This window comes from Anabrus simplex, chromosome 5 (genome assembly GCF_040414725.1).
Source record: "Anabrus simplex isolate iqAnaSimp1 chromosome 5, ASM4041472v1, whole genome shotgun sequence".
NCBI lineage: Eukaryota > Metazoa > Arthropoda > Insecta > Orthoptera > Tettigoniidae > Anabrus > Anabrus simplex.
In genome coordinates, this window is record NC_090269.1 from 90,916,948 (window position 1) to 90,934,254 (window position 17,307).

Sequence of the window (17,307 nt, forward strand, 5' to 3'; positions counted from 1 at the left end):
ATTTTTTTCCGTACTTATCAAAACCAATGAAAACAGTAATGAAAGTGAAAGTAACTTTCGAAACAGATTTGAGAATTTCCGGATGTGCTTTGCACTTTGAACTGCCAGCATATATTTTGAAAGAGAGTAGTACCATGTGGCTTCATATGCAACCACAGGACGTCAGATCTGCAGATCTGTTTCAGAGCATATAGTGCGGTGAGTGTTGAGTTAATCCCCTCTATTAACACAGTTGATATATGCTCTTTTACTTCAGTTCGAAATTTAGCAGATTTTGAACTAAAAATTGGTGGAGAAAATATTTATGGGCTGGCAACAGTGTTCCTCAGCTCCATTTGTGCTTGTACCGGTTGTCACTGGACCGGTAGCGTGTCACCGCGGAGCCATGATCCTCAGCTCCATCTGTTGCTGGACCGGTTTGTCACTGGACCGGCAGCGTGTCACCGCGCTCTGCATGCTATCCCATGCTCCTCAGCTCCATCTGTGGTTGGACCGGTTTGTCACTGGACCGGCAACGTGTCACTGGAGCAGTTGGAGCAGTGACACATTTTCTCTGGACCGTCACACCTCTACAAAGGGTCAAGATCAATTAAGGTCGTCGCCGGACCGTGAGGGGACTTCCCGTTTTGATAGAGGCTCTCTTTAGGGTTTAAAGGAAGTCTATTATAGTTCTCGGGACGTGAGCGCAGTGTTGCCGGCTTATCAAGATCCGCTAATTGGTACTAAAAATCCGCTAAAATTCCGCCAAGAAATCTGATCTCAAATAATGTGCAATAATAATAAGTAAATATCTGCACTCACCTGATCTGTGAGTTTCACTGGGATTAACTCCCTGCCTGCGAGCCGGCGAGCTAAAACTTGTCGGCATTTTAGTGCCGGGTGCAAACCAGGTGAATCCCCTACCTCAAGGGCCACACACAGAACAGGCCAGTTCAAACGGTCTTCCTTCGTAACATAAATATAAATGCTACTCTCTCAGTTTCATTATCTGTCGTCATTCGTCGACGAAGAGATAAGTACCCATCCATACCCCACGCATTACAAATTTATGATACCATGATCTCATAACATCAAATCCAAATAACGTGTTTTCCTCATGTGATTGCTAGCTCCTGGCAAGAAATACGGAATAGCTTGGAGACAGACCGGAGTACAAATTAAAAAAAAAAACGTAAAATGGATAAAACACTGAATTCCGCTATAATAATTCTAGAATTCCGCCAAAAAATCCGCTGTCCGCTTAAATTATATATTTCTCCGCCGACAGTCTTCTGATTCCGCCAAGTTGGCAACACTGCGTGAACGTAGTTCCTAACAACCTAACCTTTTCTCCTCTGTTAACACTGAAGGTAGTAAATGAAATGAAATGTCGTATGGCTTTTAGAGCCGGGATATCCCAGGACGGGTTCGGCTCGCCAGGTGCAGGTATTTCTATTTGACTTCCGTAGGCGACCTGCGCGTCGTGATGAGGATGAAATGATGATGAAGACAACACATATACCCAGCCCCCGTGCCATTGGAATCAACCAATTATGGTTAAAATCCCCGACCCGGCCGGGAATCGAACCCGGTACCCTCTCAACCGAAGGCCAGTACGCTGACCGTTCAGCCAACGAGTCGGACACTGAAGGTAGTGATTTATAGTTATTTTATAACTGTTGGGTTCGATTCATTGTCGCCAATCATACAGTTTAGGGACCCTACTTGCCGATACGACGTCTTATAGTTACCGTTCATCTCGCATGTTGGCACTGTGTAGGCTGAGTCATATTTTTTTTCGTGACTTACGAGATTATACGTACTGCCATTGCGTGTTGTGAAAATCACTACTGTTACATTTACGAAAATAAGTAAAGCATATTTTCTTTTTCTGTAGGATTGTAAATCTATTTGGATAAAACCAGGTATGTAGAACAACTGTAACATGTTCCAATAATGCATTTATAACGTAGGTGGTGTGAAATGACGAATGAAACAGTTCATTAATACGGTCTTATTTCGTCCAGTTCTTATGTATAGAATTTAATTACGATGTCTAAGATGCAAGATCTGCAAGAACTCCTCCGAAAAGGAAAGCAGGAAGTAAGTTCTGGAACTTTTGAACATCACACTACAAAGATTTATTAAATAAAAATGGCATCGTTCAAGACGTGTCCTTTTCATGAATACGTTTATAGTAATGCGTATATCAAAATAAAGGCAGAAATGTATAACATTAAATTGAGTGAGGGTGAGAGAGTGTTTCTTTCCTTGGTTATGTAGCGCATACCTATCTACGAAATGCCACTGTAATATTTGTCCCAAATGGAACATAATAATTCCTTTTACACAAATGAGGTGAAAAATCCGCGGTAAATTAAGAAATACCGTCGTTAGTAGAGAAATACCTAGAGAAATGCGTATATGTACTATATGCGAACCTTTTCTTGAGGCCTGAGCTCTCTAGTGCTGAATCGGTAGACCTCGGTTATCTTCGGCATCCGTATAGGCAACCTTTGAAACACAAACTATGAATCGCTTATGCATCGCTGTGCGACATCTGGCGAACACTTTACGAACTAGTACTGTTGTTGTTTACACAGCAAAGCCGAAACTATATAATTCATGCTAGGAACAAGATTCGCATCGAGAAATGTTATATAATGTTAAATGATGTATGTGTGACACAGTTGTTGGCGTAAGATAATAAATGTTTAGAAAATTCATATCGATCGATCATATTATCGATTCAATTCAGATTTCATTTCCATCCAGTTGGCAGTAAAACCGGAACCGGCAGCGCTCCCTCCTTACTCCTCACCCCGTAAAAATCGGGCTCAAGAAAAGGTTCGCATATAATACTTATAGGCTGTAGACAGGACTCCCTTATGTTGTATTCCGCTGCTCGTGCCGTCTTTTGTTTCTTTCTTGAGGTCCAGGACTAGCACCGACGAATGGGAGTGCTATGTCTGTGAATTCTCATTATCTTTGTGCATATGACTAGCGTGGGCAGTTCAAACAGAAAAACAGCATGATACCTGGACCAATAAATATATTACTTTTTTGTTGAAAGGAAAATAGCATTGTTGAAATGAAAACAGCATGATCCCTGGACCAATAAATATATCATTTATGAATGAGTTAGGGCACAAAATGAATGAGCAACATGAAGAAAACGACACCTAATTATCGCAAACAACTTCAGTGAGCAAAGTCATCGCACATGAAAGTGTTAGACAAACAAAACACTTAAGGAAGCGCTGCGACGTAGCAGAAAAAACATAGTGGTAAGGTAGTAAAGTATGTATCCATAACATTCTCTGCAAGTAAAATATTTCGTACTATTTCTTAATTTACCGCAGATTTTACACTTTATTTGTGTAAAAACTATTATAATGTTCCATTTGGGTCAAATATTACAGTGACATTTCGTAGATAGGTATGCGCTACGTAATTCTCACTGACCTTGAAAACCGTCTTGATTATGAATCTCTTGTTTTATTTCACCACCACCACCACCTCCACCATGTCCGACTCGTTGGCTGAATGCAGGGGGGCTCATTCCCGACTCCCGCGCTTTGCTTCCAGCGTAACATCGCCTCATGCTGACGTCACGTGGAGGTCTCCTGTCGGCAGCTGTAGCATTGAACGATAAGGAACTCGCTTTCAGTATAGGTCCATTTTGCGGTACGCAGTCTTGTAACATTTTCCGTATTGTGTTGATTATTGTGTTAAAGATGATTAAGGTTTCTAAATATAAAGTTAATTGTGCTACGGCACAATGTACTAATTAGGGATCGAAAATAACTGGTGTCTTGTACCACAGATTTCCAAAACGTGAGGAGCGCAGTAAATTACAAGGAGTCTGAAAATATCGCGGTTTTGACATTTGATGAAATGAATACAGACGGACGTATTTCATACGATTCATCTGATGACCGCATACTAGGGCCTCACAGCAACGTTAGGTAGCGATGATTCGAGGGCTCTTTGCTGCATAGAAGCGACGTGACAATGGCGTCAGAGTTGTTAATAAACATAATTAGTAAACTTGAGGCTTGTGGCATTCATATTGTCGCAGTAACTTGTGACATGGGGGGCAAAAATACCAAAGTGTGGAAGGAAATAGACGTGCACAAGGACAAGAGCTCTTTTGCCAATCCAGTGGATGATAAAAGGAAGGTGTGGGTGTTCTGTGATGTACCAAGGCTACACTAGTTGGCCTTGGATGTACCCCACATCTTGAAATTATTGAGAAACCACTTTTTGTAGATGAAGGTTTGACGTTAGCTGATGGTTCAGAATTTCCGAAATAGACAATAGAACACCTATTAGAAACTCAAACAGGTGACCTATCAACTGCCCATCATATTAATGAGGCTCATTTGAGTCTAACAGACAGATTCCGTCAGAATGTGAGAATGGCTGCGCAGTTATTTTCCAGGAGCACAGCTCTGGCAGTGCGGTATAGTTAAAACAAGGACGCTAAAAGCAACTTTATCGAGCTAGTCAATGACACTTTCGACGTGTTGACCTCCAGGGAGCCTAAAGATGAAAATATTTCCCTTAGGAGTGGATACGGCTTAAACTTAAGGAGCGCTTTCTGGAGGTGATTACCTGATTAGGCCTACACAAGTGAGATTTAGTCAATGGAAAACTTTACTGAAAATAATTCATCGCCGAGTGATACGGGTATTTTTCATCCTGATACTGATAATGAAGAAGATTTCTTGCGCTTCGTAAGCGATGAACTATGTATAGGTGTTTTTGAGGGGCCGTTAACACCTTTACCCGTAGATGAACAAGAAGAAACGTTGGAGTTGTTAAGGATGGAAGACTTGTCAGGACTTCGAAATTGAAAACATAAACCAGGATGCAATTAAGTACCTAGCAGACTACTTGGCATTCAAATGTCACTCTGTTGATGACAGTTTGGGTGATAAAGGTGAAATGTTTGCCTTGCCAAAGGAAGTGCCTCACGACTGGTTATTAATCATTTCAAAAGGAGGCCTTACTCGTCCAACCGAAGAATGGTATAAAAAATTATGGAGTTTGAGGTACTCTTTGGTAGTTTTCACGGGCTTTATATTTCTAAATGTGAAAGAGTACCGGTAATGCAGACTTTGATTTCTATAATAAATCAAAATTTCCAGAACTTGACGACAATATTATATCGTTGTACGTCAGAACTTTCATTAGAATACGTCACCTCAACAAAAAAACATCATATAAATGATATGAAGAAGTATTCAGCGCAAAAGAGTCGACTGTGGGCAGTTTCACCTTCTTCAACAACTTCCTAAGTCATCAAAACGTGAGTTTTAAATGCAATTAAACCAATAATTATTCCAGTGTTTCTATGTATGTATTGTTCTAACAGCCGGCTTTTAAGATGTAATTACTCAGAGTTTCTTCTATTTTCTATCAACAGTATTATATCGCTGATTGCAGGTGGTATGTAAAGTACCACTTTATTACAATAACGCCAAACTTTTAATTATTTATCAGAAATTATCGAGGTCTATGCTGCATGCAGGCAATGCAGGCGCGCGCTTCGAGCCCTCCCGGCTACGTCACGCGCGATCAATCAATGAGAGCGCTGTGAGCGGGAATGGCCTACCTATTATACTCTACCTACCTTGGGCTGAATGGTCCCGGGTTCGATTCCCGGCCGGGTCGGGAATTTTAATGTTCATTGGTTAATTCCAGTGGCTCGGGGGCTGGGTGTTTGTGCTGTCCGCAACATCCCTGAAACTCACACACCACACGTACCACTATCCTCCACCACAATAACACGCAGTTACCTACACATGGCAGATGCCGCCCACCCTCGTCGGAGGGTCTGCCTTACAAGGGCTGAACCCAGCTAGAAATAACCACACGAAATAATTATTAATATCATCATCACCATCGATTTTCCGCTCCAGCAAGCCGAATGCGGGTGTTTACGAGCCTCTGCAAGTTCGTCCCATCCATCCACAGCTGATGTTCTACCTCTTGCTGCCAATTTGCATTTTTATAATTTACTTAGGTAAGTAAACCTTCATTATTGACGCTTATATTGAGGTTAGTTTTTTATGGTTGTGTCCGGTGATTTTAATATAGAACTAGTCAAGTTGGCAGAAGTGATGAGCCATTAAGAAAATAAAAAAAGGCGGTGATATTTGCTTCTTAGTGACTAACCTTACGTGCCGAAGACTATAAAGGCAGACGAAACGCAACGTCGAAATTGATACTTTTCTTTGTGCGACTTTTCTTTCGATCAGAAGTCACCTTTACTAGTTCACAAACAATCCCCAAGGCATTCTGTCTTGTACTGCTCATGCTCCTTGTTAAAATAATAATAATAATAATAATAATAATAATAATAATAATAATAATAATAATAATAATAATAATAATAGCCCACGTACATATCAATCGTAGATCTAGAAAAGAATTCGACAATGTTGATTGGACCAAGCTATTTCAGATGCAGAAAGTGATCGAGATCAGATACCGAGAAAGAAGGATTATCTACAATCTGTACAAAAATAAAAAAATAGGCTGCAGTGATAAGAATCGATAGCTATGAAAAAGAAGTAGAAATCGAGAATGGAGTGAAATAAGGCTGTTGTCTGTACCCTCTCCTGTTTAATGTTTATATAGAACAGGCCGCTAAAATAAATCAAAGAGGAATTAGAGAGGGAATCACAATCCAAGGAGAGGAAATCAAAATTCTGCGATTTTCCGATGATATTGTTATTTAATCTGAGTCTGTAAAAGATCTGGAGAAGTTGATTAACGGTATCGATAAAGTCTTCGAGAAGAGGAACAAGGTGATAATAAATAAACCTAAAACAAAAGTAATGAAGTACAGTCGAAGACAGGTGATGCAGGAAATATTAGATTAGGGAGTAGACGAATGTTGTTACTTTGGTGGCAGAATAACTATAATGATAGGCGAAGAAAGGAGAACGTAAGATACAGACAAGCAAGAAAGGCCTTTTTTTTTTTTTTTTAGAGAAGAAATTTGTTCTCTTCAAACAGTAGGCAATGGTATGTTGATAAACGGGGTTATAAGTCAGGTTGTGAGTTTCACAAATAGGAAACGTCCTCTCAGTTTTAATTACTGCGTTGAGGAGGTGAAAGTTCCTTCTGGGGAACCTAGGTGTTAATATAAGGGAATATCTTAATTGAGGTAATCACATAAATATGATTGTAAATAAAGTGTACAGATCTCTGCACATGGTTATGAGGGTACTTAAGGGTTGTAGTAAGGATGTAAAGGAGAGGGCATATAAGCCTCTGGTAAGACCCCAATTAGAGTATGGTTCCAGTGTATGGGACCATCACCAGGATTACTTGATTCAAGAACTAGAAAAAATCCAAAGAAAAGTAGCTCGATTTGTTCTGGGTGATTTCCGACAAAAGAGTAGCGTTACAAAAATGTTGCAAAGTTTGGGCTGGGAAGACTTGGGAGAAACGAGACGAGCTGCTCGACTAAGTGGTATGTTCCGAGCTGTCAGTGTAGAGATGGCGTGGAATGACACCAGTAAACGAATAAGTTTGAGTGGTGTCTTTAAAAGTAGGAAAGATCACAATATGAAGATAAAGTTGGAATTCAAGAGAGCAAATTGGGGCAAATATTCGTTTATAGGAAGAGGAGTTAGAGATTGGAATAACTTACCAAGGGAGATGTTCAATAAATTTCCAATTTCTTTGCAATTATTTAAGAAAAGGTAAGGAAAATAACATATAGGTAGGGAATCTGTCTTACATGCAGATCAGTATGATTTTGAAAAAATAAAAAATCATTTATATAGGAATTAGACAGGGTTTTTAAAAAAACTTTCGTCTGGGGTGTGGCTTTGTACGAAAGTGAAAGATGGACTAGCTCAGAGAGGGTCTAAAATCTTTTGAAATATGGTTTTAGAGAAGAATGCTGAAGGAAAGATGGTTAGATCGAATCACGAACGGAAGGGATACTGAATGGAATTGGTGAGAGGAGAACGATTTGGCAACATTTAGTGGTGGTGGAGGTGATTATTGTTTTAAGAGGAAGTACAACTAGGCAACCATCCTCTAACACTAATCAGAGAGAAAAAATGGAAGGGGTCCGACACTTCAATAAATGAAGGTATCGGTCAAAGTAAGACAAGAGCCACGAAGGGCATGAAAATGAAACACTCCCTGGCCTCCATACGCAAATACCGTCGGGGTAGAAAAAGAACAAGAGTTGACCAAGGGAGGTCCGATATGATAGATGAAAGTGAGGAGCCTGGCACAAGTAAGTGGAAGCAATGCAAGGACTCAGCTGAGGGCCCCGTGGTCTCCAACCCACGCTCCAAATTTCAGAGCCCCTGGGGCCCCTTTTAGTCGCCTCTTATGACAGGCAGGGGATACCGTGGATGTTATTCTGCCACCCTCACCCACAGGGGGATGGCAACATTTAACCAGAAGAAGAGATAACATGATGGGACACGTCTTAAAGACATCCAGGACTTGTTCAGTTACCTTTTAAGGGAAGTATAAGCGGTAAGAACGGCACAGAGGTAGAGCAAGCCACAAATATGATAAACATATTAGAGTAGATGTAGTACGTAGTAGTAACATAGAAATGAAAAAGTTAGCACAGACACGGAGAACTGTAAACAAATAAGAAGAAGAATATTTAGGTTTCACATGCTGAAGACCTGAAACTCGTCCTCTAGTTTGCCCAGCGCTGAGACCTCAAGCTTGCCATGGGCCAATCACGGGACTGTCCACTTGTTACAGCCTAACGTACAGTAAATGCAAAATAGGAAATGTACTCCATGATGATCGTCAACTTTCTCCGAGGAGACGGTCGGTACCAGACATAGAAGGAGGTCTCAACTACAGTGTGACGCCAGTTAGCCTGTGTGCGCCGAATGTGGTAACTAGAAGGGGAGTTTTGGCATATTTGCATGTTTCGTGTGCCCATAAAAAGTAAAGGCGATTCATACCATTTGAAGTCGAATCGCTAAATTTTATAGAGCATATAAATAAATACGTATATACGGAATACGCGCATTTTCGCAACATACGGGCATACGAATGCATAATTGCAGTTTTTATTTTATTTTGTACAAAACAACATAATATATTGATATTCAAATCGGTACAGCAATGCAAAGAAATGAATATGTAAAAAACTCCATTCGCCATCAGAAGCATTCGCAATGTACTGTTGTGACACTTGACAATATTAACAAGTGTGCAGCATGGTCTTCCGAGTCCGAAAGCCATTAGTAGTACTTAAAAAAAGTAACAGGACGTGACAATGGGTATTTTTTTTCGGTGGCGTTCTGGTATTCGATTCGGATGTTGGAATCATAAAGAAATAATGTTTCACGATACCGGAAGTAGTAGAGAGGAGAGACCCTTCCTCTATGCTCGGCGGGAACCAACCTGCCCGCTCCAAAAAGGTATTCTTACTTGGGTAGAACTAGCTGCAGTACGCGCCGTTGACGGGACAATCATATAGAATATGCAAAGTTTTCTCACTCCCCAGCTACTTTCCTCCAATATTCAGGCATGCTGATTTACTCGAGACGCAGCAGTAGCCCATCTATCGGAGATGAGTGGCAGCAAAAGAGACAAATCACATCACAACAATGGCCAATGTAATGTTGTTATTGTTGATCAGTTTTATGCGCTTCCGATATTGTAGGCCTTCACATTTAGTTTTCTTCCGACTCTGTGGTATTAGAGCATCTAATGTATGTTTGTTAGTTGCTTAACGTCGCACCGACACAGATAGGTCTTATGGCGACGATGGGACAGGAAACGGCTAGGAGTGGGAAGGAGGCGGCCGTGGCCTTAATTAAGGTACAGCCCCAGCATTTGCCTGGTGTGAAAATGGGAAACCACGGAAAACCATTTTCAGGGCTGCCGACAGTGGGGTTCGAACCTACTATCTCCCGAATACTGGATACTGGCCGCACTTAAGCGACTGCAGCTATCGAGCTCGGTACTGCCAGTTAAAGTCGATGTGGGGAGTACTGATTACAACAGCAGACGCCCTCCAGCTGACATTCACTATTGATTTGTAAAGTATTAATTACAATGTCAGACACACCCTCTTCTAGATCGCTACAAATCGACTTCAATGAATAAACGTAGATCCACATACGGAAGTATATGCATGTTCAACTACATTTACAGAATATCTGCTGCTAAGCGGTGCATGATATCGAAAAGCGGATTGTACGGTAAGACACCTCTGGCCTCTTATTTCCTCGTACCTCATCTATTTAAAGGTATGACTGAGCAGAAACGTTGAATAGAGTGAAATTTGTGTAAGATTTTCACACAGTGAATTACTTTTCATACAGCTTCAAACATAGAATTTGGCTCACATATGGCTACTGGGTGGGCCAATATTCGTATAGTTGATGAACCCGTCTTTCCTATAAGTGAATCAAACCATCAATTACACGTTTACAAAGTGGAAAATTTAGGTAAATCCAGAAATACAGCCAAACTTAACGTACAAAAAGCTATAATTTTGCCAAATTTCAATTTTCTAACTTGTCTGGGAGATTGTGCCGCCATCTTCATATGGAGGAGGGGGTTAAAAATGAGGACTTTCAGGAAACTTAAGCCCATGAAACCTATAAGTTATCGTTCTGGATAAATATCACCGACTGTGTTCTTAAGCAGATTTGAAACTCCCAGCGTGTCCCCCTCAGAGAATTATGAGAATTTTAGATTTTTCTAGGGATCCCGAAGTCATCAGCTTGTCTGGTACCAAGTTTTAAGTTTCCAAGATGCTAGAATGGTCTCATTAAATCACGTCTGTTTCCATTTTAATGCCTTAATTTATATATATATATATATATATATATATATATATATATATATATGTAGTACAGTATATATAGATCGCTCCAAACTGACTTCCATTCATTAATACAGATTATATTTCACCCGCTTCCCTAGTGGTTCTAGGGGCGTCTTACTCCCAAAGTATGTTTTCCAGGTAGTAAGTCATACTTGAAAGTCATACTGGAACATACACACGTCCACTATCTCGGTCATTTTTTACAATTTATTTTCTAACCTTCTCACTCCCTATGCCGAAAGGGACTGAAGTTGGACTTTAAAAATACGACCCGGAAAACTATGGACTCGGCAGTATATTCGATTATTTCTACTTCTCACTCCCCCCCTCCCCCACCCTAAATGGGGCTAAACATTGAATTTTAAAAAATTGGGTGTATTAGTATTCATCTCAGCGACACTATTTTCGATTATTTTTAAGTTCAATCCCCTCGCCCCCACCACAAAGGGGGATGAACTTTTACTTATAAAATATCCGGAGTCTCACTATTCATCTCAGCGACCCCGACAACTATGGAGTCGACACTATTTTTGATTATTTTTATATACCACTCTCCCATCGTCCCCCCATCACGAAGGAGACTGAACTTGAAAAAAAATCCGGATATCATTATTCATCTCAGCGACCCCGAAAAGTACGGATTCGACACTACTTTCGATTATTTTTATATCTCAGCCCCTTCGTCCCCCGCCCCTAAGAGTTCCTGGGGTGTCCTACACCCACGTGGATTGTCTCCTGATACTAAAAATTCGAAGTGTACAATTCTCCCCGGCGACCCCGAATACTATGTCTTCGACACTATTTCCCCAAATATCCGTAGTCTCACTATTCATCTCAGCGGCCCCGACGACTATGGATTCGACACTATTTTCGATTATTTGTACATATATCACTCAACCATCGCCCCCACCACGAAAGGGCTGAACTCGGACTTTAAAATATTCCGGAGTGCCGGTATTCGTCTCAGCGACCCCGGAAAGTATGCATTCGACACTACTTTCGATGATTTTTACAGTACCCCTAGACCCCCGCCGTTAAGCGTTCCTGGGATGTCCTACCCCCAAGTGGTTTGTCTCCTCATACTAAAAATCCGAAGTGTACAATTCACCTCGGCGATTCCTAAAACTATGTATTCGACACTATTTTCGATTAATTCTATATATCACTCCCCCCTCGCCCTCCAGCCCAAAGGGGGATGAACTTGGACTTATAAAATATCCGGTTTCTCAATATTAATTTCAGCGACGCCGACAACTATGGATTCAATCTTATTTTAGATTATTTTTATGTATTACTCTCCCATCACCCACCCGCCACCAAGAAGGGGGCTGATCTGAGACTTTAAAAAATTCCGGAGTGTCACTATTCATCTCAGCGACCCCGAAAAGTATGGATTCGACACTACTTTCGATGAATTTTATATCTCAGCCTCCTCGCCCCGCCTGACCCTAAGGGTTCCTGGGGGTGTATTACCCCCACGTGGTTTGTCTCCTGACACTAAAAATCTGTTGTGTCACTATTCATCGCAGCGACCCAGAAAACTATGGACTCGACACTATTTTCTATTATTTTTATATATTACCCCCCATCGCCCCCACCCCGAAGAGGGCTGAACTTGGACGTTAAAAAATTTCGGAGTGTCACTATTCATTTCAGCGAGCCCGAAAAGTATGGATTCGACACTACTTTCGATGATTTTTATATATCAGCCTCCTCGCCCTCTGACTCTAAGGGTTCCTGGGGTGTATTACCCCCACGTGGTTTGTCTCCTGATATTAAAAATCGGTTGTGTCACTATTCATCGCAGTGACCCCGACAACTATGGATTCGACACTATTTTCTATTATTTTTATATATTACCCCCCATCGCCCCCACCCCGAAGGGGGGCTGATCTTGGAAATTAAGAAATTCCGGAGTGTCACTATTTATTTCAGCGAGCCCGAAAAGTATGAATTCGACAATACTTTCGATGATTTTAATATCTCACCCCCTCGCCCCCCTGCCCCTAAGGGTTTCTGGGCTGTCTTACCCCCTCGTGGTTTGTCTCATGATACTAAAAATCCGGACTGTACAATTCACCTCGGCGACCCCGAAAACTATGTATTCGACACTATTTTCGCTTAATTTTATATATCACTCCCCCCTCGCCCCACCCCAAAGGGGGCTGAACATGGCCTTTAAAAAAATCCGGCGGGTCACTATGCATCTCAGCGACCCCGAAAAGTATGGATTCGACACTATTTTCGGTAATTTGTATATCTGACCCCCTCCCCACCACCCGTAAGGGTTCCTGCGCTGTCTTACCCCCACGTGGTTTGTCTCCTGATACTAAAAATTCGGAGTGTACAATTCAACCTCGGCGACCCCGAAAACTATGTATTTTACACTATTTTCGTTTAATTTTATATATCACTCCCCCCTCGCCCCCTACCCTAAAGGGAGCTGAACTTTGACTTTTTTTAAAATCGAGAATGTCACTATTTATCTCAGTGACCCCGAAAACTGTGGATTCGACACCTTTTTCTATTTTTTAAATACCTTGCCCCCCCCTGACCCCCCACTCCTAAGGGAGCTACGGATGGCTTACCCCCACAGTGCTCGTCTCCGGATAGTAAATCATAAGTGTACCAAGTTTGGTTGAAATTGCTCGAGTGGTTCAGGAGGAGATGTGTCATTTACACACATACATCCATTTTTATATATAGTAAGATAATAATAATAATAATAATAATAATAATAATAATAATAATAGTAATAATAATAATAATGGTGAACGGCATCTGTATGGGGTTGGTCGTGACCTAATGAGGATAAAATGAATGGCGAATACGTCATAAATACCCAGTCCCAAAGCCAGAGGAATTAACAGTATGAGGGGGTTGATCCTGAAAATTGAACCGGGGCTATCGGACCAAAGGCAAGCATTCTACTCATTTAGTCACAAAGCCGGACTTGAAATTGCTAAACCTTAGGTTACCATCTTCACTGATCAGGAGTTGAGCATTGTTAGTAGCAGAGGTCTGGGCAGTAGCTTGTGAAGCAGCCTTGACAACACAGCAGGCAACTTGCGGTGGCTACTGGCTGCAACCAAATACTTTAATATGTGTATTAAAGTATTTGCTGCAACTCAAAACGCTGACGACTGGACTTTCACTAAACCAACCATCGAAAAGGGGTAACCTAAGTCTAGTGGTAGCCCACGTCTTGATCCCAGCATACGCCACTGATGGTAGTATAGTAAGTGAGATTGAATCACGTTACAGCAAAGCCAATGCACTGAGCTCGCAGTTGCGATCAGCAGTACTCTGTAAAACGGATCATCTCCCGGACGAAACTATCCTTACAACGGTCTGTTTTCAGACCAATTTTGCTTCACGAGAGTGAAAGCTGGGTTGACCCAGGATATATCATTCATAAGTTAGAAGGAGCAGGCATGAAAGTAGCTAGAATGATGCCAGGTACAAATAGGTGGAAACAATGGGTGGAGGGTACTCGGATGAGGAAATAAAGGCTAAGTTAGAAATGAACTCGATGAATGAAGCAGTACGCATCAACGGACTTCGGTGGTGGGGTCATGGGAGACGAACGGAGGAGGTTATGTTACCAAGGAGAATAATGGACTCGGTCAGAGGAGGGTAAGAGAGAAGGGGTGGGAGACCAAGAGGACGACGGTTAGAATCAGTTTCTAATGATTTAAAAATAATAGTTATGGAACTAAACTACGCCACAAAGCTACTTTCAAGTAGAATATGTTTAGTTAAATCACAGATGCTTGCAGACTGAACATCGAAAGGCATAACCGTCTATAATGAAGTATGTATGTTCATAACACAGCTAATCATATTACAACTGACTTTACGTCGCACTGACACAGACAGCGGTAGTGGTGGTGATTATTGTTTTAAGAGGAAGTACAACTAGGCAACCATCCTCTATGAGACAGAAAAAATGGAAGGGATTCGACACTTCGAAAAATGAAGGTATCGGCCAAAGAAAGACAAGAGCCACGAAGGGCGTGAAAATGAATGGCTCCCTAGGCCTCGAGTGCTCTAATATGGTCGGGACAGGGCGAGTTGGCCATGCGGTTAGAGGCGCGCGTCTGTGAGCTTGCACTCGGGAGATAGTGGGTTCGAATCCCAATGTCGGCAGCTCTGAATATGGTTTTCCGTGGTTACCCATTTTCACACCAGGCAAATGCTGGGGCTGTACCTTAATTAAGGTCACGGCCGCTTTCTTCCAACTCCTAGGCCTTTCCTATCCCATCGTCGCCATAAGACCTATCTATGTCGGTGCGACGTAAAGCCACTAGCAAAAAAACAAATACCGTCGGGGTCGGAAAAAACAAAAGTTGACAGGGACGTCGAATAGAATAGATGAAAGTGAGGAGCCTGGCACAAGTGTAAGCAATGCCAGGTCACAGGTGAGGGCCCCGTGGTCGCCAACCCACACACCCAAGTCAAGAGCCCCTGGGGCCCTTTTAGTCGCCTCTTACGACAGGCAGCTCGCTTGGTTTAATATTTTACGTATTTATTAGCCAGTGCGTTGTTTAGAAACAATGTGGATCATTGTATTAAATAATCTGATAACGTGAATGCATTAATTTGCACGAATGTGAGCATACAAATAAATACGTTTGGACCCACCCATAATATTTCTCCTAGAACAGCCTCTGCTTCTTATACGTGCCCGTAAATCTACCGCCTTGAGAGTTTTCGAGTATTTTCAAATATCACCATACAGAGCTGGGATTCAACCCTCCAACTTGCATGCAGAAAGCGGGCAGCTTAGCCATTACAACCCTTCATTCATTACCCCTTATGATTATACAGTAACACGAAGTAGAAGAAGAGGAAGCAGAAGAAGAATTTACCTCATATGTCTAGACTCCTTGTAAGTGTGCTGTAGCTGGCTGTTGATGACAGGATGGTGATCCACTTGGTCAAGTGAAGTTTATATATTGACCAGATAAGCCAGCTGACCTCTGATCCGAGAGAAGCAAGTCACTTTTGAAGGGTCAGGATTGCGTCAGCTCGTCGCCAGATCGTTCGGGGACTTCCCGTTTTGGTGGAGGCTCCCTTTGGGTTTCAAGGAAGCCTTTGAGTTTCAAGGAAGACTTGCGTTCAGTGTTGCCAACTTGAATTTTCAAGATCCGCTAATTGGTACTAAAAATCCGCTAAAATTCCGCCAAGAAATCTGATCTCAAATAATGTGCAATAATAATAAGTAAATATCTGCACTCACCTGATCTGTGAGTTTCACTGGTATTAACCCCCTGCCTGCGAGCCGGCGAGCTAAAACTTGTAGGCGTTTTCCGGGTGCAAACCAGGTGAATCCCCTACCTCAAGGGCCACACACAGAACAGGCCAGTTCAAACGGTCTTCGTTCATAACATAAATAAATGCTACTCTCTCAGTTTCATTATCTGTCGTCATTCGTCAACGAAGAGATAAGTACCCATACCCCACGCATTACAAATTTATGATACCATGATCTCATAACATCAAATCCAAATAACGTGTTTTCCTCATGTGATAGCTAGCTCCTGACAGGAAATACGAAATAGCTCGGAGACAGACTGGAGTAATTTTTTTTTAAAAAACGCAAAATGGATAAAACACTGAATTGCGCTATAATAAATCTAGAATTCCGCCAAAAAATCCGCTGTCCGCTAAATTATATATTTCTCCGCCGACAGTCTTCTGATTCCGCCAAATTTAGCGGAAAATCCGCTAAGCTGGCAACACTGCTTGCGTTTCAGCTTTGTAAACTCAGAGCCGTCTGTAACTCAAGCCTTTTTGTTACTAGGGTGGTGGTGGTGGTGGGGGGGGGGGGGCGGAGTTTAGTATATTTGCATGTTTTATTCCTTAGTAGTAAATCGTATGCTACCGTTAATATCCATATTCAAGAGGTTCATGCATATTTCAGTTTTCAGCGCATATGAAAGCATATTTTTGGCTTTCTTTTTAGCAATTTGATTGTTAAAGAGGGTATGTGTTCATTTGGTGTTCACTTCTGTACTCTTTCTTCTTTCAGTAGAGTACTCTTTCCTACTAGCGAGTAACATATCTAAAACTTTTGTATTTTGTCAGACAGATGCAAAACTATTATTTCTGTCGGCTACATAAAAAGAAACTATTCCAAATTTCAGAACCAGCTAGGGAAGTACCGTGATCCAAGATTAAAGGTTAGATCTGGTTCGACCGAATGAGTTGGCCGTGCGGTTAGGGTCGCGCAGCTGTGAGCTTGCATTCGGGAGATTGTGGGTTCGAACCCTACTGTAGGCAGTCCTGAAGATGGTTTTCTGTGATTTCCCATGTTCACACCAGGCAAATGGTAAGACTGTAATTAAGGTCACGGGTGCTTCCTTCCCGCTCCCAGCCCTTTCCTATCCCATGGTCGCCATCAAGGTAGTTTGGGTCGCCATAAGACTTATCTGCGTCGGTGCGACGTAAAAAACAAATTGTAAAAGATCTGGTTTGCC

General features: G+C 41.8%; 1 protein-coding gene across 2 annotated transcripts in view; it reads right to left on the minus strand.

Annotated features, from left to right (window-relative positions):
- The window catches only part of LOC136873771 (uncharacterized), a 461,175-nt gene extending 445,367 nt beyond the window's left edge, over positions 1-15,808 (minus strand). The window contains exons 1-2 of one of the 2 annotated variants that reach the window (XM_068227564.1): positions 5,622-5,699; positions 3,445-3,519 (exon numbers count right to left, since the gene is read on the minus strand). The gene's annotated coding sequence lies outside the window, so the exon portion shown is untranslated. Of the gene's footprint in view, positions 1-3,444; positions 3,520-5,621; positions 5,700-15,696 lie in introns of those variants that run through there. The other variant, XM_068227563.1, reaches the window with a different exon arrangement.
- Between the last annotated feature and the right edge of the window lie 1,499 nt (positions 15,809-17,307).